The sequence below is a fragment of the Tiliqua scincoides genome, chromosome 1 (genome assembly GCF_035046505.1).
Source record: "Tiliqua scincoides isolate rTilSci1 chromosome 1, rTilSci1.hap2, whole genome shotgun sequence".
Classification (NCBI taxonomy): Eukaryota; Metazoa; Chordata; class Lepidosauria; order Squamata; family Scincidae; genus Tiliqua; species Tiliqua scincoides.
In genome coordinates, this window is record NC_089821.1 from 193,396,300 (window position 1) to 193,403,849 (window position 7,550).

The window sequence follows — 7,550 nt, forward strand, 5'->3', positions numbered from 1 at the left end:
CCTAGTTGGAACAGCGTTATGTAACCAGAGAAAGAGGGCAGAAGTGTGAAATTAACTCTGGGTCCACAAAGAAAGTATCATACTGGTGAAAATATTGAAAGATAGTAGAGGAATTGTTCCATCTACAGCCCCACTTGTCTAGGATGGGTGGGAAAGTTGACTATTTTGCCAGAAATCATGTATTGGGCTCTTCAAAATAATAAAAAAAGAGTATTATATCTTGACATTTTGAACAATAGTATTACAAGAAGACTTATTTTTTCCCTTACCTAAGATGTTTATACAAGAGTGCAAATAATAATACCCCAAAGACGCTGTGTGCAAGGAAGGATGTTGCTGAGATTTCTACTAGCAGAAGAAATCTGGGGAAATGGGATGTCTAGATTCTCTGGGAAAGAAAGTGCGACGGATTTCTTTCTGATCCCCCCCTTCCGTCTGTTCACTTTCCTTGGATAGAAGCTGGTAAAAACTTGGCTTACCCAATTGTGTGTTTTTTTCTTTTCCTTTCCTGTATGACTCAAGATTTCTCTCAGTATTTGTATTAGTACATTTTGTGGTTAATTTAATTAAAGATGAAAAGGGCATTGCAAAGTTGCTGAACAACAGTTACCTCATTGAGTGTGTCCAGTGGTGCAGAAAATGCTATTTTATCTAACGCTTTGCTACTTTAGAGAACAAACCAAAACGTGCAGAGGAAAAGATATAAAGCACATCCTTTTCTCTTTTTTTTATAAATTTGTTTTGCTAAGCCCAAAGATACCATGTCGACATATAAGGTGTAGCAAAGAATACGTGTATATTTATAGATATTTATACCATATATGTATGTGTGCGTGCATATTTTTATACCACTTAAGTTTGTGAGCCAAACCTTGTAATAGAAATCTGTTTTACAGAGCTTCATTCACTAAAGGATTGAATATAAGCCTTCATGCCATAATTCATGATTTGTCAATGTACATGCGCAGTCATTTACTTGATACAGAAAACTATTCACATGAATAAGTTTGTCCATATTTTAGGACATCTTCACAGAATTCTGTGGTGATGGTATGGCTAAATCCACAATGTTTATTGAGGACTCTGTGAAACAAACAACCAGAAATTGTGGCTGAAAGGGGGGGGAACCCAACCAAAATCTCACCCACTTACGTGTGGTAAAAATGTAATACAGAATGGTAAAGAGTAGGATGAGCTATCTGAAGTGTTCTGGGAAGTCTGCCATAGTTTCCTCTGCTTCTTAAAAGGGTGCATGATCACATGTATGAAACAGAGAAAAACAAACCGCATTGTTATGCTCTTTACCACTGTGTGTGTATATTCCTAGCTCATGATCGTCTTAAGGAATTAGACTGTTTCAAAAATGGTATCATTCTAATGCCTTCTTATTTAAAACAACAAATGTATTTATGGCCTGAGAGTAATCCAAGGAAAACTTTAAGTATAGCTTTTGAAGGAAGGACTACAGTTCATTACATTTCTGCTCCCGTAAATTGTGAGGCAAATATATTTAAATGTAGCACTGTTTCATAAATGTAGGACTTAACTGTAGGATAAACCAAAGCACCACTACTCTTTTCACTGGACACACACTTGCTTTTATAAATTGCCTGTAGTGCTTTCTTGTATTTGATACAAATTTTACAAAGATTTATATGCATCAACGTTAAGAATTGCTTCTTCTCTGTCCAAATCTTCTTTTCCTTTAGGACCTTTACATGTGAATGTAGCAACAATCAGTGTTTTTTTAAAAGAAAAAGAACAGGCTCTGACCAAAGTTAACAGGCTTTTTACTTTGCTAGAACAAACTATCTTATGTTTACGTACTGGTTTACATTGTTATTTATGTGCAAAAATGTCAAAATGTAAATTAAATATAAAATGTTCATTGCTTTACCAATGTCTTTTATCAATTTCTTTGATAATCAAAGGGTAACACTTTATTTCCAGCATCCAGTTACTTGTTTGTTCAAACGTACACTGTACACAAATAATTTGCACATCTGCAAACAGTCGGATTCAGTTTGTTCTCCAAACCGTTCAAACACAGCGGCCAACAATGATGAAACATCAACATTGCAGTCTCATGCTCACATATGGATGCTTACAAACTCACTGATTCCAGCAGGTCCAAGCCCTGGATACAGGACTTAACATTCTTTCTGTGCCAAAGTTCTGTTTCCGTCTTTGAAAGCATCACCACAAAGCCACTCTCATTCTTTTCAAATGAATCGCTTTAAAATGGCCATTGTTTACAGTGAAATCATTCTAAAACATTTATCATGCAGTGATGTTGAAGGCTGGTTGTAATCACTCTGTCCAAATTCTAATTGTTCCAGTGTTACCACTGGGATTCTCAGAGATAACAATCCTAAGGTTGGCCTTGCCCTCTGCTTTTTGTGAGTACCACAGTCTTCTTTTTAGAGTCACCTAACTTTGTTTTGCTGACCTTATTCCATGCCATTCAAATACCAGCGGGTACAGTGTGGTTTGATTTTTCTGGGGCACATTTAGGATGCTTTTTCCTAGGTTTGCCATAGAAATCTGGCAGTTTAGGCATTTCATCCACATTTCTTTAGGGATAATTGGCTTCAGCTGCAATCCTATGCGTAACTTACCTGAGAGTAAGCCCTGACCTCATGACTAATTTCTTGGTAAATATGCAGAGGAGTGCACTGTTACTATTTTCAAACTTGTTCTTAAAAAATATAAGTTTTCACACATGCACATCCTGATGATTGCTTCAAGGTTACAAAACTCATACACAGAAAACATTTCCATGAACAAATTAATGAGCTAAATGTCTAATAATGTGTGATAACCTTATGCATGCACATATACAAAATGCATTTATAGGGAGGCTGAGAAGCAGTGATTAATCACTCTACTAATTATCATTGGAGGTTCAATTCAGGTAAAAACAGCAGGATAGAAGCATACCTAATAATGACAATGCCTCCCTATTTGTTTAAGCATCCTAGATTTCCACAGATTTTCAACATGCCTAACTGCCTCTGAATTCTGCCCCTTTCCTCCCCATACCTTTAAGAAGTATATATAAAGGATCTGATACTACATACCTTTAAAAAAACTCTCTCAACTGCAGCTTGGGTTTTGCTTGTAGCACTGATAACCACATTTTTTGCATGCCAGACAACTCTTGGTGCATTTTTAAGAAACGGGATGCAAATAGGAGCAAAGTCTAGAAATTCCCCCCCCCTTCCAGGCTAGCTACATCTTGAGTAATAAATGGGACTTTTCCCACAAAGCTAATTCCACATTTGCTCTTTTCTATCATCTCACAGCGGATCTAAAGCAGGCCAGGCCATATGGCATCCTTTCCTATTTGAATTGGTAAAGAAATAATGTTCCTTTTCATATTGAGACACTCAAGTCTGTGTGATGTTTTAAAAGTATTTCTCTGTCCTCTTAAATTCATTTAAACATCTGTCTTAAGAATTTGAAAAACTGCCTGCACAGAACTGTGGAGTTAAGAAAACCAGAGCACCTTTGTCATAAATGTGCCAAATGGCGCATGTTATACTCCTATATTCAACAGAGTGATTGCCGATTTTTTGAAGCACATGCATATACACATACATGCGTACACACACTTTAGATTAACCATTACCATCATAAATCCTACTTCATTACCTGGCAAGGAAAGACTTTGGAGCTGGAGAGTTATATCCTGGGGTCACTTGTAAGCTTTAGAAGATCTTTCATACCACACATTACAGTCAAAAGGCAGTGCATGTTGTAGCCAGTGTTCTCACCAAGCTGGGGTGGGGTGGCTGCTGCTGCTTTTGTTATTTGGATAAAGCCTCTCTGATAACACTGGTAAATCTACTGAAGTTTAAAAGCAAACAAAAAATTAGTAAGATTATTACTAAAGGAAAGGAAGGACCCTGCACAAGTAATGAGCACCACCAATGCGATGAGGCCCAAGCGCAAGATTACCTCAGAATGCCAGATGCAAGGAAGGGCACCAGAGTGCAGGTCTCGTCTTGTCTTGTGTGCTCCCTGAGGCATCTGGTGGGCCACTGTGAGATACAGGAAGCTGGACGAAATGGGCCTATGGCCTGATCCAGCAGGGCTGTTCTTAGATTCTTATGTTCAGATGTTATTGACAGCACTGCCTCTTAATGTGTCTGTAAGTTTCCACAACACTTCTGGAACCTTTAGTATAGTGTTGTCAGTATACAGTTGAGGAACTAGTGTCAACCTAGACACCTTTCCAGGGTTCAAAGTGTTTAAAATTCAGTGCCAGTTATTGGAGGACCACAGCTGTGAGTTCTATAAGTCACATGTGTGAAATCCATGCGGTTCCCTACACGAATGTGATATAATTCTTTTTTTCTCTTGTCCAAAAAGGTGTATAGAAGGAATTCAAAACTGGAATCAGTGGTGTTCCTCAACATTGTGCCACCTGGGGGCACACCTTCGGGGTGCTGCCCGCCACTGCACCCACTGCCTCTTCCTGGGTGACAGATGCCTAGGGATGGCGTTCACCACACCTCCCACACCTTCTGCCTCTCCCTTGGAGGTGTTCAGAGAGCCAGGAAAGCCATGTGCGGAAGTCACCGTTTTTGACTTCCAGAAGGCCTTCTGAGAGCCAGGGAGGTTGCATGCAGCTTCCCTGGCACTCAGAACGCCTCCAAGGGAGGCAGCAGGTGTAGGGGCAGCAAATGCCACCCCTAGGCACCTGCCACCCTAGATAATGTGACTGGACCCCCCCCACCATGTATGCCACTGACTGGAACCACACACCTAATTACATGTTTGCTTCTACACAGTTTCTAAACACAGTTGCTTCTTTCCCACCTTGCTGTGTCATGTCCCCTTTGTGTTGTCAGCTTTTTGTACTCCATAGGCAAAGGTTTCTTTTCAAATGCACATAGAATGTCAAATGCAAACAGAAGCTAGCGCACCCACCACGTAGAACAGGATAGGTCCCTTTGCATATAAATATAACTGTTTGAATATAAATATAGATATAAACAGATGGATTTTACTTTTATCTAGGTAGATTTGAACAGTCATAAGGTTTTCTTTATATTTGAACCAAACAGAAGGAATTTGTTTCTAAGCCATCAGCAAATTTGAACAGTAGAAGGGCACATTTTTTTTAAAAGTGAAAATAAGCTTGTATGAATAAGCAGTTAAAATGCTGTGTGGTCATGGTTTAAAAACACCCTTTGAGTCTAGTCATATGGAGAATTGCTTTTGCAGGACCTTCAAGCTATAACGCGAGGTTCTCGTTTTAACCTCTCTTACAAAAATGAGTGCATGCCGTCTCTGTGGGTGTGAAGTATCTCTGCTCTCCTCTCCTGGCAAGTTTCAGTTTGATTTGCCTTCAGAAAGAAGGGGGCAGTCTGCACTTGACTTACCACAGCAGAATATTAGTGGTGTGACAGCCTTTGAGAACCAGCCCAGCAGTCAGCAAAACCTAAGGTGTTGTTTCAAAATAAAATATCGTGAACCAATGAAGTCAGGGAAGGGCCCATCAGAGAGGGGTCAAGGGGATAATTTATACCCAGGCCCAGGTCAAGAAGGGGGCCCAGAAATTTCCTGGGATCTTATATTTTCCAATCTCTCCTGGACTTGTTTCCCACATGGGATACTGCATGTGTGACTGCTGCTGCTGCTGCTACTGAGAGCCATATGTACTAGGCCAGCAGTGCCCAAACTTGTGACTGTTGTATACCCAGAATGCAGTCCCTCTCTGGACCACAGCTTTCCATTCCACCCCGTACATCTTGGTAGACCTGGGCACCAGGATGCTTTGGGCAGTCATGTCTGTTGTCTGGCGTCCCAGAAGGCTGCGCGACAGGATGGCTGGGCAGACACAACTGGCCAGAGCATCCGAGTGCCAGGTTTACCCAGATGATGAGCCACGGAGGGGCACAATGGTAAGGTTCACTCACTGAGTGGACGGGTTTGTCCGAACCCCAGATCAAGCCCCTCGGCCAGGATTCAAGCTGCCATGTGCTAGGCCAAGGAATGCATACATGACACTCCTAAACACAGTGTCAAATCGGAGAGGAAACTGGCCTGCTACCGCAGCTCTTTGGTATGTAGATCTGCTTGCCATGAGTGGTATTGGAGCTCAGGTACACAGTTATGGGACTACAGCTGCTGCAGAAGTACGTTTTGGTGCAGACAGGACCCTTTCCATTCTAGTATGAGCCTAAATACAGTGATGATGATTTTCTGCACTGATTTTCTATATTTAAAAGATTTTAGAGAGACTTAGGAGTGTGTTTGGTTTTCCATATTCCTGTATCTAGCTGCCAATGCTGCATGGGCAGGTAAACCTGGGCTGTGCACTGGGAAGCTCAGTAGACCTGGGTTCCAAAAGACTTTTCCAACTATTGCCACATTTTATGGCAAAAAGCTGGATAGAAATATTATAATAAACACAGCAGCAATTGTATCCCTGCCTGTAGTAAGTCTCTTTCCCGTGTACAGCCCTATTACATGTGTACAGTTACCAAATTCTTGGCAATAGGAGCACCAAGGAGCACCAAATTCTTGGCAAAGGAGCACTGTTACTCATATTGCTTTAAAAAAAAAATGAATGCATCTTTTGTGTGAACAGTAGAGCAATCTGAGACACTTCAACACTCCAGTGCTGAACCAGGCAGTGGTGTAGCTAGCGACGGGTGGGGGCAGTCCACCCTAGGTGCCAGCCTTGGGGGGGGGGTGACACCACAAGTGATCAAAATTGCTAAAATTGCGGGTTTTAGAAATAATACCATTGTGTCATATTCCATTCAGTGCAGAATTTAGAGCAGAATGCAATGAAAAAAACAAAGTGAAATATCTCAATTCTATCAAAAGTTATGGCCAAAAAATAAAAATGCATGGAGCCCTATGGAAAGTGAAACCGAGCCCTATCACACATTTACTCGTGAGTAGGTGAACTTTCCTTAGTCCACCAGAAAAAGCAGGCTGAGAGGAATCAAATGACACCAGAATGGTTCCAATCCCATGAACACAGCCCCCAGAAACATCCGAGAAGGAAGTCCCCCCTCCAAGTTGACGAATGTATTGAGCCCTATGGAAAACGAAACTAAGCCAAAGTGCCTTGGCTCGTGGTCAGGTCAGGCAAAGGGAAATGCGAAGCCACCAGAATGGCCCCAATCTGATGAATGTGGAGTTCAACAAATGCTCCAGAAGGCAGCCTGCCCCTCCTTAAAAGGAACAGAACTGAGGCCTGAGCTGGCAAGGTGAATTTTTTCTATTTTAGACTTGTAAATCTAGGTGGCTCCTGACAGTGATATGGTTTAAGAACTTAAATTTAACTGGACACTGGGTAGGACTGAAAATCTCACTGATTTTTTGTGTGTGGGGGGGGCTGTTATTGCAGGGGGGCTGTTATTGAAAATTCACTTGGTGGAACAGGACTGGCTTCCCCTTATTTATTTGTTTTTCTTTAATTATTTTTAATTATTAATTTTAATTTGCTTGATGATTTCACTTCCAGCCATGACATCACTTCTGGTGGGTCGCAGACAGATTGTCATTCAAAAAAGTGGGTCCTGGTG